Source organism: Crocuta crocuta, unplaced genomic scaffold (genome assembly GCF_008692635.1).
Source record: "Crocuta crocuta isolate KB4526 unplaced genomic scaffold, BGI_CrCroc_1.0 scaffold10, whole genome shotgun sequence".
Taxonomy (NCBI): domain Eukaryota; kingdom Metazoa; phylum Chordata; class Mammalia; order Carnivora; family Hyaenidae; genus Crocuta; species Crocuta crocuta.
This window is the reverse complement of record NW_027527551.1, coordinates 1,166,922-1,186,399: the sequence shown is the minus strand read 5'-3', so window position 1 is coordinate 1,186,399 and position 19,478 is coordinate 1,166,922. Positions and strand designations below refer to the sequence as shown.

At 36.9% G+C, this 19,478-nt stretch overlaps 1 long non-coding RNA gene across 1 annotated transcript; it reads left to right on the top strand.

Annotated features, from left to right (window-relative positions):
* The first annotated feature begins 8,428 nt into the window (after positions 1-8,428).
* LOC144235630 (uncharacterized) lies at positions 8,429-15,842 on the top strand. Its single transcript, XR_013336269.1, has 3 exons — positions 8,429-8,561; positions 14,206-14,291; positions 15,439-15,842. It is a non-coding gene; the product is annotated as an uncharacterized LOC144235630 (long non-coding RNA).
* Positions 15,843-19,478: the final 3,636 nt, after the last annotated feature.

Genomic DNA, 19,478 nt, shown 5'->3' with positions numbered 1-19,478 from the left:
CTCCAACAGACTTTAAAAATCTGTGCTGTTTTTCTGACGTTAACATTGAAGCTCATTCATACAGAATAGCATATTCTGTATACAAATAATACAGAAATACCTGATCAAGTTTGAGGTGAGGGATGGAGTAAAAGTCAGGGATCAAGAAAGCTCCATTGCAGGATGTTGAAGCATAATGTCAAGGACTCTCATTTGCTTGGGTCCCTTCAAAAGCCCTGACTGGGCTCTAGTAATATGTAGACACAGCCATTTCCTTTTATAAAACGTATAAAAGGAAAATACTTTAACTTCTATTTATGAAGGCTTCTTTCTCTTTCTAGGCTCACCTCTTCCTGTCACACCTACCCTTCTGCTGAGTGGCACTGGGGTTGCCACAGGCCTTTCGGAGAACAGGCTACAGAAAAGTTGAGTTGGAATTCATTTACATTTAGGCCAGAGGGGTATATTTACATTGTTTGCAGGCATATTCACATAGAACTATTTAGCTCTCTGTTTTGGTATAGAAATTACTCCTAGGCTCACCCCTGCCATCCATTGCCATCACTCACCAACATTATGACCTGGAAGTGGAAGGCCAGAGCTTGCATGGTGACATGGGGTGGCTATAGCTCCTACCACTGAAAGTATGTGGGTGCTAGAGGAGAAATATGGTTTGAATTCTATGGTACCGGATGTCCATCAGTGAAAGATTCTTCTAATCAGGCAGATAAAATGGTAACGGAATCTTTCAATTCCCCTCAAGGTCTCATTAAAACCAAAGTTCTTTGCTGCCAGGAATATACTTGATAATGTAGTGGATACATTCAGAAACATTTTGGAAATCTTTCAAAAGGGAATCTCTCAGAAATACTGTGTTTGTAAGACACACATACATAGCAGTGCTACAGACTTTGTAGTACTTTTTATCTTTATGGCACTGTGTGTTTTATGCATCACAACGTATCACTGAATACATGGATATTTTGGAAAAATATTCACATTTCTAACTGATTTAAAATGAAATACTGACAATGATAACATAAAGCTTACAATGTATAATTATCACAAGTTCATCGACTAGCTATTAAATTCTGTTAGTTCAAAGAGTATTCTGGGGAAAGGAAGAAAAAAATAAGATAAAAGCAGAGAGAGGGTGCCTGGGTGGCTCAGTCGGTTAAGTGTACAACTTTGGCTCAGGTCATGATCTCATGGGTTTGTGAATTCCAGACCCGTGTTGGGCCCTGAGCTGGCATTTCAGAGCCTGGAGGCTGCTTCACATTCTGTGTGTGTCTCTCTCTGCCTTCCTCTGCTCGCTCGCTCTCTCTCTCTTTCTCAAAAATAAATAAACATTTTAAAAAAAACAGACAGGGAAGCAAACCATAAGAGACTCTTAAATAAAGAGAACAAACAGGGTTGCCTGGGTGGGGGGAATGGACTAAATGGTTCATGGGCATTAAGGAGGGCACTTGTTGGGATGTGTTATGTGTAAGTGATGAATCACTGAATTCTACCCCTGAAATCACTATTACACTATATATTAGCTATTTTGGATTTAAATAAAATTTTAAAAATAAAAAAAAATAAAAAGCAAACAAACCAAAAAAATCAAAAAGTGCTGAAGATTGGTCACTGCACAAGAAACTCCTACAGGTCATATATGAAAGACACCTGACAGAAATCTTCCAAAATTTGACAAAAATCCAAAGAATGTAGTGGATCTGCCAGTAGCAAATTGTGATGCTAAACTATCAGTAACTATCAACAGCTTCTTTAAACTATTAATAATTANCTGACCCTCCCCTGCTCACGCTGTCTCTCTCTCTCTTAGAAATAAATAAAACATTTAAAAAAAAAAATTTAAAAAAATAAAATAAAATAAATTTTCATCAATGATCCTAGAAGGCAAATAGAATTCTCTTCCCTTCTCTCTAAGAACTGATATCACAAAATCATTGACATATGTAAGAATGGTTAAGACGTATGTAGTCAAAAAATATAGGAAAATGTTCTTCAAAGGTCTGCCGGGGAGTTAATAAAAATTAGTTTTCTGGGCTTTTTGCAGCTCATTAAAATTTGTAATTTTTTGTGGTTTCTTCCTCATTTTAAATAAATACTTATTTCACATCAAATTTCCTCTTTTTCCTTTAGATATGACTTAGCAGACCTGAATCCAGTTCTGGTAGGCAGTATCTCTTTTATATTTTTGAAAAGATGGTGATTTCACATGTTGACAAGGTGGTTTGACATCAAATGGCTGCATCAAAGTGTTAGATCAAAAGGCCCTGCTTTGAACGAGGCCCATTCCGGGGTAGAGGCTGGTGCACTGCTGGCTCACAGATCAGATCTTGACTGTTATCTCCAAGTGAGGTTCTACCTTAGTTACCAGGAGACATGGAACTGAAAGTAGAAGTTAGTCATTGCACACCTTTATATGTGTGACTTATTATCAGGCCACGTGCTCTGGGGTGTACTTTGAACTGCTGTTTTAAAAAAATAATTATGTATGGTTAGGGGCGGTTAAGCGTCCGACTTCGACTCAGGTCATGATCTCACAGTTTGCGAGTTCCAGTCCCATGTCAGGCTCTATGCTGACAGCTCAGAGCCTGGAGCCTGCTTCGGATTCTGTGTCTCCTTCTCTCTCTGCCCCTCCCCCACTTGTGCTCTGTCTCTCAAAAATAAATACATCTAAAATTTTTTTTTAAATAATTATGTATGGTTAGTACAATTATAGTGCGTTGGATTTTTTCTTTCCTATTAAAGGTATTGATTTGTTAAATGTAAAACTTTTAAAATAGGCTACAGTTTCTGCAACTTTGCCTTGATGTTGGTTGGGTTCTGCCACACTGCTGACCTTGGGCCTTGGGCCTTAACAGCTGTGCTGAACTTGATTCTTTTCCTTCGTGTCTGGCACATAATAAGCCTTCAAATATTAGTTTTTCCCCCCCTCTTCTTTTTTTCTTTTTTCATAAAATACTGTTTTTCTTTTTGTTTTTTGTTTTTTTTCTTTTTTTTGGTCTGTCAGGTATAGGGAAACTGTTGTAAAAAAAAAAAAACCTAACACATTCCAATTGTATTATGAAGTGACTATCTTTATTAAGCTGTCTAGAGTGACAGAGTCCAGGTCTATGACAACAGAGCGCTTAGGAACTATCTTCACACTTGGGTAAATTTTTCATTGCTTCACACAGGACTGCAACTAACTAATCAGCTGCCACAAACTGCAATGAAATGCATTTATCAAGATAAAGACTTGGGTCACCTGGGTGGCTCAGTCAGTTAGGTGTCTGACTCTGGGTTTTGGCTCAAGTCGTGATCTTATGGTGTGTAAGATTGAGTCCCACATTGTGCTCTGTGCTGACAGCATGGAACACGCTTGGGATTCTCTTTCTCTCTCCATCTCTCTGCCCCTCCCTGCTGCCCTCTCTCTCTCTCTCAAAATAAATAAACTAAAACAAATCTTTAAAAAAATAAACAAAAGATGAAGACTTATGCTTAGCTGTGAGATGATACACTTAAATTCAATCCTTATACTGTGGATAGAATAATAACAACTAAAAACAACCCTAACCCTAACCGTGTTGTAAACCCTTTTGGGGAGATAGGGCCCTTCTGTATTCATCTCTTCATGAAATCCTTTTAACAATTTTGTATTTTTTTTTTTATTTCTAGGAGAGAGAGAGAGAGAGAGAGAGAGCGTCAGCAGGGGAGGGTCAGAGAGAGAGGGAGACACAGACTCTGAAACAGGCTCCAGGCTCTGAGCTGGCAGTCAGCACAGAGCCCGACGCGGGGCTCGAACCCACGAACCGCGAGATCATGACCTAAGCGAAAGTCGGATGCTTAACCGACTAAGCCACCCAGGCGCCCCTCCTTTTAACAATTTTGGAAGATAGGTATAAACTTTATCCTAATTTTTCAAGAGAACAGTGCTATATGGGGAATTAAGAGACTGATACAGGGTATCTTGGCCAATGAATGGAGAAGCCAGAACTTGGGTCTAGGACAATATGAACTCTACGACTCCTGAATTTGTATGGCGTTGTACTAATGATATTCAAGGGCAATACCTGCCTTGTTGACAGCTCCTGTTGTCCTCTTAAACTCTATCAAGATGGAAGCCATTGTGGGAAAAAAACATGAATGTTGTACAAAATGTTATCACTGTAGGAAGTCTCTGGTGGCCTTTGGGGATGAAACCAGAAGGAAATGGCAGAAAAATAAGAAGGTGGCGAAGGCTCTGAAGCAAGAAAGGTCTTGGCAGAGATCTTTGGGAGAAAATAAAAGAAATCAGGAGGCCAGTGGTGAACCACTGGGAGATGGGTAGGAATGAGTTGCCCAAGGTTTCACGTAGGATTTTATAGTTTACCGAACACTTATACAGCATGTCCTATGTGCCAGACACTTGGTAACCCTCCTATCAGTTCTGTGAGGTAGAGCTTTTTATTAATCACACTGTTCAGAGGGTAAAGCTGAGGCTGAGCTGCTTGCTGACTCAAACTCAGGCTGTCTGGCTCCTGAGACTGCTGCTCTGCGGAAACGTGGTGAAGTCAGTGTGTCAGGGAACTTCCAGTGGAATGCCTCTGACTGGTTGGATACAAAGCCTAAAACATAGAGTTGGGCTCAGGATTGAAGATACAGATTTGCTAGTCATGTAGGCTGCAGTCGATGGCTTTTCAACACTTTTATTGATCTGATTTGCATCAGCAGATTTAAGGGTGATGCTGCTCCTTGCTGGTTATGTTCTCAACTGGATAAACTTCTGTAGTTGTTTTTTATGCTGTAGTTGGTTTTATGGCCTCGTGGTCTTCCATGGATTTCTTTGGGACTAGATGTATTGAAATCACAACAGCATTTTACTCCTTTATTTAAAAACATCTTAAAATTTAAAAAAGTTTTAATTAAAATTTTTATTTTAGAAAGAGATAGAGAACACACAGGGGAGAAGGGCAGAGGGAGAAAGTAAGAGAGAGAAAGGGAGAGAGAGAGAGAGATAGTGGCAGAGAGAGAGAGAGAGAGAGAGAGAATCCCAAGCAGGATCCATGCTCAGTGCACACCCTGACANCAGGCTCCAGGCTCTGAGCTAGCCGTCAGCACAGAGCCCGATGCAGGGCTTGAACCCACAAACCATGTGATCATGACCTGAGCTGAAGTCGGACGCTTAACCGACTGAGCCACCCAGGTGCCCCCCCGTAAAACATGTTTTAAATTTAAAAAAACCTAGTATTTATATAGTACTAATTACTATAATAATAATGATAACAATATATTACATTAAAATACTATTACTATTCACCATTTTTAAAAAGCATATATAAAGTAGAGCATACATGTTATTTCAAAAGTTGATACACTGCAATTTCTGAATACATTCATATATAAATAATATCAAGACTTCTTTCTGTAAATCTGGTTTTATTCAAATTTTGAAGAGAATCCTCCTCTCATCTTCTCCTGGATTCAAATATTGCATTTAAAAATGGCTCACAGGTATATTTCAGAGGTTAGTGTATCAAAATATCATGGCAGAATAGTTTTACAATTCTTGCTTAACTCATTGGCAAAAGATACCAAACTTTATTACAGATTAAAAGGAAGACATTAGTTTGCCAAAGTTCCTTTTGGTTTAACTTTGTACTGGAAACTAGATAGTGACCAAAAGGTGATTCTGCTTCTGGAAGTTTGTGGTCCAGGGAACCATGGTTCATAGAAAGAACTGACCATAAGGCAACATGTATAGGGCTCTAAGAGGCACAGACAAAATTCACTGGAAAACACAGAGGAAAATACATGTAGTCTTTTCCTATATATGGCATTAGGAATCCCCGCACTGATGCTCAATTCTGAATGTGTATAAAATAGTGCTGCAGTAGTTAATACAGTCACATAGGTAGATTGATTATACATGAACTCTGGCTGCATCTTCGAGTGACTCTGAAGTTTATAAAGCAAATATACCTCAAGTTTAAGGATTTGAAGGAGTTATAATGAAATTTTACCACCGTGCTAATGTGTTTTTCTGTTTTTGATCTCAGTTGCCGGACTTCTTTATTTATATTGTCTCTTTAATTTCAACTTAAAAAAATATTTTCTGTTGTAATTAAGTTCTTGTTCTTTAGATCTAAATAAGACATTTCATGTCATCTAGCTACAGGTGGGCCTTGAATTAGACCCCTGGTTGGAAAGGATTAACCAAATAAGTGGCTTTCTTCTCTTCTCTTCCCATTCTTAATCTATTTTTATTTGATCATGTGGCATCTGCAGAGATGCGTGGAATTATATAATCTATTAATTATATTAATTAAAAGCAGATCCTATTGACACAGATTGGATTATAAAATCCGCCTATGTGAACAGAGACTATTTCTTTGCCTGAGATTACTTAGGGGGTTCAGTTTTTTTGTATGAAAATGGAATTACATACTTAAATTGTTTTCACTTTTGTCAGTCAGCTGAGAGTCTTGATTATGAATGAATGCAAGCGTTATGAATTACGTGCTGGCTGTTTTTCCAACTCTCCTATAATGTATGTGAGAATGGGATGTTTGCTAGTAATGATAATTTCAGATAGATTTTCTAAGTTTGCCCCCTAAACAATGGACCAAATCAACTGCTCAAGGTAAATTTTGAGTCAAAATTCTAGACTTTAATGCCTCTTTCGGCTGAAAATTGTCCCCAATATGCCCCACATTGAAATGCTTTGTCATTTTCTGTTTCTATTCTAGTCTCCTTACCTTTGCTAAAAGTGCAGCCCCTCCCACCTCTCTCTCGCCTACACCTTTGTAGATTGCTAAGTGTCTATTTTCATATTTAAATTTTTGCCTTTTTTTTTTTCAGAAAGCAGGGGTGCATGATCCAGTCTGCTTTTCTCCTCATAAGTCTCACCTTTATTATTTCCAGCTTCACTTTTTAACAAAGTTATTATTTTTTTCAGGTGTTCCCCCTAGTGTCATTAGCTCTGCTCAATGATAAAGGACCAATTTTCTTCTCTCATCCCAATTCTCTTACTATCCATGTGCTCTGCTCACAAAATCAGTTCACGTTAAGTATGAGTTGGTGACAAGAGCAATGGCCTTTGAGTTACACGTGGCTTTCAATTAGTTAGCATTTTCCCCTAAGTGATAAAATGAAAATCCCAGCTTAAATAGGTTCAGGCCATAAAAAAAAAAAAAAAAAAAAGAATCATTGGCTTGCATACCTGAAAAGGCTAGAAGTGAACATTTTCACATGGCAGGATCTGGAAGTGCAAATGATGCAGCCAAAGTACTCCATAAAGTGTAGCTAATTCCTGGCAAGTCCAATGTCAGTAGGAGAGCTTTTCTTTCCTGATATTCTAATTCAAAGTCTGAGATTAACTTTTGATTGGACTAATTTAGATCACTTGCCATCCCTGAGCCAATGACTGTCACCAGAGGTATGGAATATGCTAATCGGGCAAGCCTGGGTCATGTGTCCATTACTGGAATCAGGCAGTGGGGATCAACTCAGTCAGAGCCATAAGGACTTAAATGGGGAGGAGTGGTACCCAAATGAAAATCAGGGTGCTAGTTCAGAAGGGGGAGGGGAATGGATGCTGGCCAGACAAACACAATAAGTATCCGTTATGGTGGCCTTCCCAGGCAGACTGTGATCCTTTTATTATTTTTTTCAAAAATTTTTTTATAGTTTATTCATTTTTGAGACCGAGAGAGACAGAGCAGGAGTGGGGGAGGGGCAGAGAAAGAGGGAGACACAGAATCTGAAACAGGCTCCAGGCTCTGAGCTGCCAGCACAGAACCTGATGTGGGGCTCGAACTCACAAACTGTGAGATCATGACCTGAGTGGAAGTCAGACACTTAACCGACAGAGCTACCCAAGCGCCCTGACTGTGATCCTTTTAGAGCTCTGGTTTCAGCACTCAGATTTTTTAACTCTACCTACCACTGTCAAGAATACTGTAGAAGACAAGACTTAAAATTCATTGAATACTGATAACAAATTTTGACTGCAGGGTGATTGAATAATGGTTTTGACTTCCACATTTTAAAAAATGTGGCAGGAAATAAACATCTGCTGTTTCTCTATCTTTATGGTTACTAATAACAACGTGGGGCAATAAGGAAGTTTCTTGGCAGAAGAGGTGCTAGGACTCTCTTGCCTACCCCACATTCCTGAGCCTGACACCTGTGTGTACCCTTCGGTCTCAGAACTTGGCTCCACTCCAGGGCATGCCTGATACTTACCTGGCTCATCTCTGTCCTACATAGGTCATGCTGGGTGCCTCTCAGGTTAGATTCAGGCTGTTTGTGACCCAATTTGTTGCCTCATGCGTGTCATGTGATTTACCAGCTGTGTGACTTTGCACTGGGCACAACCTCCCTGACCTTCAGCTAAAGCCCTGCTACATTTCTACTTCCTAAGGTGATCCTAAGGAGCTTTTGAGTCAATGTGAAAGTAGCCTGGCATGTAGGCAGTGGTTCGTAAGTGGAGGTTATCATTGGAAACATGTCCTCAGGGAACCAACCTCCTGCTCAGATCTCTGGCCTTGCCCTTTTAGAATTTTCCTGTCTCATACCCTCATTGCGTCTGCTCCACCTGTTCACCTCTGGTGAGTTTTTTTTCCTTTTCTTGGAATCTTTTCTTGTGGAAAGAACACTTGACATCAGATTTACCTTCTTAACAAATTTTTAAGTGTTTAATATATTATCATTGACTATAGTTGGTGCATTCTTCATAAGCTTATTATAATTTCTATTGCATTTATTGCATGCTCACTGTTTGCCTAAGCATCTTAGATGGTGAATCATGTGATCCTTACAAGATTATAGGTGGATAGTATTTGTTTTCATTTGACAAATAGGGACATGAGGCTTAGAAAGGCTGGGCAGCAGAAGGGGCAACCTATCACAAAGCTGTGGAGACAGGCCAATCCGACACCCTTGTTCTCATCTACTGAGCGGTTCCGAAATTTCAGCGGGGAGAAGGATTACCTGCGGTTTATTCAAAGTGCAGATTTCCGAAGCTCATCCTCAAAGGTTCTGATGTGATGGCTCCGGAGCAGATCGGAGAGATATTCACTTATAACACCATTTCCAGGTGATTCTCCTGCAGGTGGTCCGCAAACCATATCTACGGGTGAACTTAGAGATGACCGTATTCCTCTCCTGTGGTGGCTTACCTCGCCCACCTTCTCTGGTGAAAGGAGGGAACTGCACAGCCACCTGAAGGTTAAGGCACGTGTCCTGCTGTCAGGCACACGGATGCCCTCTCCTGGCTTCCCGCATTTAAAAACAACTCCTTAACCCTTGGAGCACCCAAGCTAATCTGATCCATGAGCACTTGAATTTAGGTTGGGAGTGCATGGATTATCCTTGTTCATATGAGTATCTGCTGTGCCCTATGCATATAACAGGAGCTCAAAACATGTTTGCTGTTTGATTACTTTTGTACTGTGTCCATTTCCATTTGGTCCTTTTCAACTTAAATGTTCACTTTTCCTCAAGCAGGTTGTAAGATGCTTAGAAGGTACTAACTAGTCTTCCATTTTCTCTGTCTTCTTACCAGAGATCTCCCTGCATTTCATAGATGCTCGGCAAAGACTGCTGATTCATTCAGCTGTAAGAGAAAATGCGTAATACATCTTTGATGAATTAATTAACCATTCAAAAGGGTTGGTTACCACTATGCATTTGTAGATGATGAGATTTTCATGACTGGAAATCTTTTGAATATTTACACTTGATTTTCCACTTTAAAAGTTCAGAAGGGAGGAAAAAAAAATAACCCAGTTTTAGCCTCAGAGGTAAAATATTTAACTGCTCGACATTCTTTGTTTTGCATAAAGAAATGTTTAACCAAAATTCCTCAGCTTACAGTCAGTTGCCAAACTTTTAAAAACAAATGTGCAGCATACAAATGCAGGCAGGATTTATCTCAAAATGCAACTGCTTGTGGATTTTGTCTCTACTTCAATTTCTTTGCAGGATCGCAAATTTTTTCTAAAGCTTGGATCTGCTCAAATAAATGGTTTGTCCTTTGGTATCAGATTCCTTATAAGAGATCATTGTTGAGATACCCAAAAGTTTAGCGATTGCATCAGGAGTTAGAGACAGAACTATAAAATAAAATGCCTGAAGTATAACATGGTGACTATAGTTGATAACACTATTGTATAATTGAAATTTGCTAAGAAAGCAGAACGTAAATTCTCTTACAAAAAACGTTAATATGTGAGGTGATGAATGTGTTACTTCATTTAATGAAGGGGAGAAATCTTTTCATAATGTATGCTTATAACAGATCATCACACTGAACACTGTAAATTATCTTATAACTTTGTTATTATACTCGAATAAAGCTGAAAAAAAACCCATAAATAAAAATAAGATAAAATGTCTCTCTTCGAAGAGTCTACCATTTAATTGCAGTGACAGTAAAAGTGCATAATAAATAATGGAGAGTAAAAGATTATTGTTTGTATGAGGGATTTCCAGGATTTTAAAGATTATCTAGTTCAAATCTCTTACTTTTTAGATAAAGGGGTTGGAAGAAGAGATACAGAGATGTGGCATGGTCATAGAGAATGGTGAAGGCATAGACTGAATTTCTTCTATTTAATCCAAACCACAATAAAACCTAAACTCCTTAGAAAAAGTTTACATTTCACCAGAGCATTAGCAACTTGAGGAAGATGGTCAGGATCCAATGGCTTGTCAAACCAGAGGGTTATTAGTTATATCAAAGAATGAATATCATGGCATTGAACCAGGAAGCTAATTAGCATGGGGATAGCCGTTTGGGTCATACAATTTCAAGTGGGTGGGCAGAGAACAGGGTCTAGAGCAGTGCTGGGTGGTAAAAAAAAATATAATGTGAGCCATGAATGCAAACCATATGTGTAGTTAAAAAATTTCTGGTAGCCACAATAAAAAAGTAAGGAGAAACAGGTGATATTAATTTTAATAAGATATTTTATTTAACCTAGTATCTCTAAATATTATCATTTCAACATGTAATTACTATGAAAAATAAGGGATTTTACCTTTACTTTTGTGTATTAAGTCTTTGAAATCCATTGTGTGTTTTAAACTGAGAGCAGATCTCAAATACTTAATAGCCACAAGTGGCTAGTGGCTTCTGTACCAGACAGTGCATGTGTAGAGGCTACTCACGATTGGGAAGGGTTGGCAGAGTATAATAATGCCAAATGGATTGATCTGGTCTGAAGCTCTCTTAGAGAATGCCTTTCGCTCTTTAGTATGCATAGAACTTATCTGAGGATCTCATTAAAATGCAGACTCTGGCAGCAACTGCATGGCTCAGTCCTTTGAGGATGTGATTTGGCTTAGGTAGCGATCTCACAGTTTGTGGGTTCGAGCCTGCATTTGGCTCTGGGCTGACAACTCAGAGCCTGGAGCCAGCTTTGGATTCTGTATCTCCCTCTCTTTCTATGCTTCCCTTGCTGTCTCTTTTCCTCTTAAAAGTAAATAATAAACATTAAAAAATATTTAAAAAATAACAATTAAAAAATACAGACTGATTCACCAGGTCTAGAATTCTGGGGTAGGTCGAGGATTCGGCATTTCTAACAAGCTTTCAGGTGCTGCTGCTGCTGCTGCTGCTGCTGCTGGTTTATGATCCACACTTTGAGTAGCCAGATACATTTAGGTCATCAACGACAGTGGAGAGGAAAAAAAAAATGAAGTTCTAAGTGGGCCAATCAGAATTTTCTCAGGAGGAGAAAATTTTTTGCTTACTGAGTTTCTTGCCTATGAAATGGGAACTTGTAGAATACTCTTCTCCCCAAAGAGCAGAAATTACTGTTCCATTCCATCTGTGGTTTCTTCCTCACATGACTATGACTGAGATGTTGAGGTGTGCTCCCATGCAAGAAGAAAAGAGGGTAGAAATTCCTATCTCATATCATAAATGTGGTATCTCTTTTAATTTATGTAGGCCTACTCTAATGTATTTTTAAAGCATTTTATGATTTGTTCTATAAAGGCCTCGGAATATATTTTGATAGATTTATTCCCAGGTATTTTTCCCAGGCAAAATTTATCATTTTTATTGCTGTAGCAAACAACATTTTAGAAAATTACTTTTTTTTTTTCAGTTTGTGACTGGTGTCTAGAAATGCAGTTAATTTTGATTTGATATCCAGAAAAGACACTAAATTTTCATTAATTTTCATAATTTATATGGAAGATATTTTGGATTTTCCAAGTAGATACTCATCATCTATTAAAAATACCACCTTTTTCCTTTCTAAATACTCTTTCTTTCTTTCTTTCTTTTTTCTTGTCCATATTGCAATGTCTAGGTTTTATGAGTGTATTGTTGAATTGAAAATGTAAGAGTAGGTATATTTATAATTGTTTTGAAGTTTTTTTTTTTAATATTTTTATTTATTTCTAGGAGAGAGAGAGAGAGACAGCACGAGCAGGGGAGGGTCAGAGAGAGAGGGAGACACAGACTCTGAAATAGGCTCCAGGCTCTGAGCTGGCAGTCAGCACAGAGCCCGACGCAGGGCTCGAACCCACAAACCTCAAGATCATGACCTAAGCGAAAGTGGGACGCTTAACCGACGAAGCCACCCAGGCGCCCCTGTTTTGAAGGTTTTAATATTCACCATTAAGTATGTAACTTGTAGTATTATTTTTGTAGCTGTCCTTTATCAGTTTAAGAGCATTTTATTCTATTCTTGTTTTTTTTAATCATGAAAAAAAAATCTATGCTAAATTTAATCAAATAATTTTTTGCATCTATTGAGTTGATCATATGTTTCTTCTCTTCTAAGCTATTAATGTGGTAAATTATATGAATAGATTTTCTATGAAAACCAACTTTCTACTAAAAACCAGCTTTTCATGTCTGGAATAAATCCTACTTGGTTATGAAATATTATGTGTTGAATACATTGTAACATTTGTTCTAATATTTTGCTAAGAATTTTTATATTTTTGTTTATTACTAAGATTAGCCTGTGATATTCCTTTTTACACACTTTCCTTTTCTAATCTGATGTCACAGGTATATTAGCTTCATATAATGAGTTGGGGAGTGTTTCCTCTTTTGCTATTGTTAAAAGAATTTGCCTATGTTTATGATGGTCAGTCCTTTGGGCATTGGAAGGAGATTTCCTATAAAGTTACCTAAGCCTAATGTTTTCATTTGGGAAAGATATTTGTCTACTAATTCAATTCCTTCAGTTTGTATAGTATTGTCAATTTTTCTTTCTTTATGAGTTGGTTTTGGTGGTCTGCATTTCCTTAGTAACTTATACATTTCATTGAAGTTTTCTTTTCTTTTCTTTTCTTTTTTTTGGTATAAAGTTGTTATTTTTTCTTGTTATAATTTTCTGGACGTATTTATAGTTATGTCCATATTTTCATTCTAAATATTGTTCATTTAGACTTTACTTTGTTTTTCCTGGTCGATGTTGCCAGAGTTATGTCAGCTTCATGAGTTTTCTTAAAAGACCAGCTTCTTTCAGCTTTGTTAATTCTTTCAGGTATTTGTTTTCTATTTCATTAATTCATGCTCTTGTCTTTATATTTCTTTCTTTATTTTCTTAGGGTTTATTTTGGCTTTCTTTTTTAAAGCTTCTTTTAGTCTTTTTTTTTTTTCTTTATATATCATTTAAGGCAATACATTTTCTTGTAGGTATCACTGTACCTTGTCCCATAATTTCTAGCATTTAGTTTTCTAAGTTCCATTGTGTTTTACGCTTTGATCCATGAATTATTTAGAAGTATTTTAAAATTTCCAAATGTATGGATTTTTATTAACTATCTTTTTGGAATTATTCCTTGTATTATTTTCATGGTAGGAAATAAAAGTGGTCTCATGATGCCAATTCTTTAATGATTTGTTGTGGCTTGTGGTAGCATGTGGTTAACTTCTTAAAAAAGTATTCCAAATGTATATGAAAATCAGTTCATTCTCCAAAATTTGGGTGCATTATTCTATGAAATCTTGTTTCACATCTTTACTGATTTAATTTCTGTTTCATGTATTATTACAAAGAGGGGTATATGAAAATTTATCTGCCCTAATGAGGGGTTTGTTTAAGCTCCTTGTAGTTTTGCCTGCTTGGAAAATATTCTTAAAGGCTATATTTAGTAGATACAATAAGGTTTAGGATTAACTTCATATTGTGTTGAACTGTTTATCATGCAGTAATATTATGTAGTTTCTTATTATCTTCAATAATACTTTTTGCTGCACGTCTATTTTGTCTAATATTATAGGTACAGAAACCTGGGTTTCTGGGAAGAAAGGTTCTGCGTATCTTCTTCCACCTTTTAGCTCTGAACTGTTCAGGATCCTATTGTTTGTAAGTATCTTAAAATTTATTTTAAGTGTTTATTCATTTTTGAGTGAGAGAGAGACACACACACAGAGTGTGAGCAGAGGAGGGGCAGAGAGAGAGGGAGACAGAGAATCTGAAGCAGGCTCCAGACTCTGAGCTGGATGTGGGGCTCAAACTCATGAACTATGAGCCGAAGTGGGACGCTTAACCTACTGAACCCCCCAGGGGCCCCTGTAAGTATATTTTATAACAGTATTTATCTAGAATTTTTACTTTATCTAGACTGACACAATTTTACCTTAAACTGAAGTGTTTTACTCTATTTACAGTTATTTTGATTATTGATGCATTTGTATTTATTTCTGCAATATTCCTTTTTTTCTCACTTTTTCTTTCCATGTTTCTTTTCGCCTTTCAAGCTTTCTCTTTTTTATTTTTCTATTCATTCTCATTCCATATCCTCCTTCCACTAGGCTAGAGAATATAACACCTGAAGTGTATAGACACATTTAATAGTTACCTTTAATATTTTAATACAGTCACTTAAATTACTAAAGCCTACAGTTACTCAGTTTTTATCACTTCTCTCAAATGATAAAGACTGTAGAACATCTTAATCACCATCCTCTCTCTTTATCCTCTATTTTTGTAGTCTATTTTATTTTTATTTTTAAATGCTTATTTATGTTGAGAGAGAGAGAGAGAAAGAGAAAGAGAGAGAGAGAATCCCAAGCAGGGTCTACACTGTCACCACAGAGCCTGAAAAGGGGCTCCATCCCATGTACCATGAGATCATGACCTGAGCCGGGAACAAGAGTCGGATGCCTAACTGACTGAGCTACCCGGGCACCCCTGTTGTCTATTTAGATCTAACCCTCCACAAGACAAATTATTATTACTGCTCTACACAGCGTTCATTCAGATCCATATTTCTGGCCCTATTGACATTTTGGGCTGGATCAATCATTGTTATGAGGAGCTGTCTTTTTTTTTTTTTTGACAGTTTTATCTCATTTTATTTTTATTTAAATATAATTTGCAGAGAATGTTGTATAAATTTAGGGTGTACAATATGTTGATTTAATATACCTATACAGTGCAATATGAGTACCACTGTAGTGTTAACTAATGACACCATCACATTACATAATTGTCATTTTTTTCTTTATAGTGAGAGCAACTAAGATCTCATCTTCTGGCAACTTTGAAGTTGATAATATGATATTGCTGACTATACGTCTGTGTTGGAGCTCTCGTGTGTACTGTAGATGTAGCAGCATGCCTGGTGTCTATACAGCTACCTAGAGCACCACCTCTCCCCCAGTCGTCATGGACAAATAAATGCCTTCGAATATTGTCAACTGTCGCCTCAGGGGAAAACTGCTTTTGGTTAAGAATGGCTGACGTAGATCTACCCATTTAGCAACAATAGCTTTTTTTTTCATCATTCTATGGTATCTCACATCTTCCATTACTTCTCTTCTGCCTAAGATAAATAATGTGGAATTTTCTTTAGTGAAGTCTGTAGGTTTTTTGTTTTTTTTTTTGTAAAAATGAGAGAAGGCTATTTTTTCTTTTGTTCTAAAAAGATCATTTATTGGGTACCGAATTCTGGTTAGAGTGTTATTTTCCTAACCAGCACATCGGATAAATCATTCCACTGTTTGGTGACCTTGTGGGTATCAAGAAGAGAGCTGTCAGTCTAATTGTTATTTATTTTTAGATAATATATCTTTTCTCTCTGGCTCGCTTGAAAACATTTTTCATCTTTTGTAATAAGTATCACTATCATGGGTCTAGGAGTATATTTCTTTTTCTTTCTCTTGCTTGTGATTCATTGGCCTTTCTGAATCCAAGAGTTAGTAATTTTCAACAGTTTTAGGAAATTCTCAGCTATTGTTTCTTTGAAAGTTGTTTCTCCCCCCATTCTCTCTGTTATCTTTCTGGAGACGAGACACACATTAGATTTTCTCACGTTATTTTCCATTTTTCTTAAATTTTCTTTTATGTTTTCCTTCTCTTGGCTTCTCATTTTTGTATTTCTTTGTATTTATCTTCCAATTTAGTAGCTATTTCCAGTGTTGTCTAACATGCTGTTTCAATTTTGAACAGTTTTTACTTCTGTTTTTCTTTTTTAAAATATTTATTATTTTTTGAGAGAGAGAGAGAAAGAGAGAGAGAGCACAATAAGAGGAGGGGCAGAGAGAGAGGGAGACACAGAATCCAAAGCAGGCTCCAAGCTCTGCGCTGTCAGCATAGAGCCCGACATGGGGGTCAAACTCATGAAGAATGAGATCATGACCTGAGCCAAAGTCAGATGTTTAACCGACTGAGCCACTCTGGTGCCCATTGCTTCTGGTTTTTTAATTTTAATTTTTTCTATTTGTGCCTTTTCAAATTCTCTTAGAACTTTAAAAGTTATTTCTTTAAATTCAGAGCATCAGTGCTAGAGTCATCTCTTCTGGTCCTGCGAGTTCTGCCATATAAGGTTTATCTTGAGCACGTTCCATTTGAGAAAGACCTCATTTTAATATTTTAAAACAAGATTTAGGACAACATCTTGCAGGGCTGTTTTTAGGGTTAGAGATGATTCACATGACATACGTAGAGCGATATTAGGCTTAAACTGATCAGCAGTAGCAACAATTGTAATAAATACTAAGACTGAGTAGATAAGGGGCAAACATGGTTCTTCTGTTTCCTAGAGAAGTAAATTTTAAATGAGATAAATTATACTGGGTTCAAATAACAGTTTTTCTGTTACATAACTCATGTCACAAAAACTAAAATAAAAATTCTTCCTTTTTTTCAAAAAATAAAAATGATTCTTCATTCCATTCTCGTCTTAATGCCTCTCTTTTATTTCTCTAAACATATTAAACACACTTATTTGCTATTTTGTGAGCATCTGTGGGTCTGATTTTGCTCTCTGTTGTATCTATTTATTCTTTCTCATGATACTTTGTTTCCTTCCATGTTTTGTGTTTTTGAAACATTGGGATTTCGTAAGGCCTGGATTGATGCTGATTTTTGGTAGTGTCTGTTAGTTTCATAGGCGTTTTTGCTGATGTGTGACCTCTAAATTAAATTCCTCATTTCAGGATATTTTGAATTACATACGTAGATAAAATTGGTCTGGGAACCCAGGTGAGAAGAGTTTACGGTTGTGAATTATTCTGGGTAATTTGCCCCCTTCAGTCAGTACCAGATTTCCTTGCCCTCTTCTTCCTTGTTACCTTCTACACAATGAGCTTATTTCTAGAAGGTTGTAGTCTTTTGGAGTCTCGGTCTCTCTATCTTCAACACTTCCACGGCTTTTGCTCCATGTTTCATTCCCATGTAGCCATTGTCAAGAACTGTGAAGGGTCTGAGATTTTTTTTTTTTTAATCCTGCTTTTACCCTACCTCCAAGCAATCGAGTTTCATGGATTTTGGTGCAAGTTGAAACTCCTGAGTCAAAGGTGAAGGAAAGGTTTTTTGTTTTTTGTCTTTTGTTTTCGATAGATGTAGCTAGAGTATCAACATTTTGTGCTGGTTCCCCAAGACTCACTTTCTGCAAGGTGACATGAAAAGGCGTCAGATGACATCAACACATCCAGTGGGTTGTATTATTGGATAAAAACCTTGAGCTTAGGCAACCTAAGTCTTTTATAATAGGAAGTAAAACATGCCTGGTTTTTGCTCCAGAGGGAGACATTGTGTCTGTCTTCCAAGGCTGCTCAGGAAACAAACATTCCTGAAAAGATAGTTTACAACAAAGAGCTGTTAGTGCCTTTCTCATAAGACATGTAGAAACAAGAGAGACCTGTGGAGAATTATCTCCCAAAAGTCATCAAAATGGAAGGTCATGTTTTAGCAGATATTCTTAGAATAAAAGTTAGTGCTAAGTGACCTCAGAGGCTTCTTATTTCAATTTAACCTTTGCAGCTTCCTTAGTTTTTTGGTAATAAAATGTCTAATATATTCTATTCAGCATTTGTTTAAAAACAAAACCATTTTCTCAGATTTCTAGTCTGTGATATTTCTGGAAATTAAAGTTGAAAAGTCAATTTCTAGGGCCTAAAATTAGACAACTACTTTTCCTAAGCTTATTTCTTACTATAATTTTTTAATTGTCTTCTATATCTGAACTATAAGCAGTACCTTTATATTTCCTTCTTTTTTTTACTTTCCTATTATGAAATAGAGCTTTCCACTTAAAAAAAAAAGAATAATTTAACATGCAAAGGAAGATTCTGCTCTCATGCTGCGTACAAAAATGGTTTCCCACATCAGCATTTGTAAACTCTTTCTTGCTCTCCAAACAGAAGAAAAACTCTGTTAAGTCCCAGGCAAGAATGGCATCACCGTGGATGTAGGAGTTAATCTTTAAAAATAAAACTGTATTAGAATCATCTCTCATTTGAAATGGTTTTCCTGAGTTGATTGCAACTTTCTGGGGTTGCAAATATTGGTAAAAAATATATTTTTACTTCCTTTATGTGTGTTTCAAATTCTCATGAAGCTTATTTGTCTTGAGGCTTTTGTTATGGCCATATGTATGTAGCCTGCATGTAGATGTTAAGACACAGGAGTAGTTTGTCCTTTGTATTTTGTTATTTATGGTGGTGGTTATTGGGACTGAGAGATAGAACATGTACCATGAGAAGACATTCATATAAGAATAGAAAATCTTTCAGACAGCACTTGTCAGAATTGATTTTCTTCTACCTAACCCCTGAAGGTAACTCTTGCCACTGTTGGTGAGGCTAAAGGGTTTCTAAGAGGTCATTACAAGGTGTTTACAGATCACTCAGGCTGTAATTCTTAGTCCAGTAACTCAGTTTCCAGATCTCCATACTATTTAGCTTTGTCCTAAAAGAATAGAGCCAATTTTCACGTTAGAGGTTAAACATCAAGGCTCAGAGCAGTAAATTGTTTTAGTGTCACAGTGCTAAGAATGAAGAGCTGGGTAGAGACCTAAGCTAAAGTCTTTTCTGAGTTTTGACACAATATAAAATTTTCCCAAATTATACCCATGGATGCTGGTTCTTTTCATGAGCTATTAATAAGCACTTCTCTAAATCAGAGTCAAATCATTGAGAAAGTGCTGGTTTAAATAAAATTTAGAGTATTTTTCATGTATTTTGGATCCTAACCCTTTACTAGTTATGTGTTTTGCTAATATTTTTTCCTTATTCTAGGTTTTGTCTTTCTGCTTTTTTAAAAACA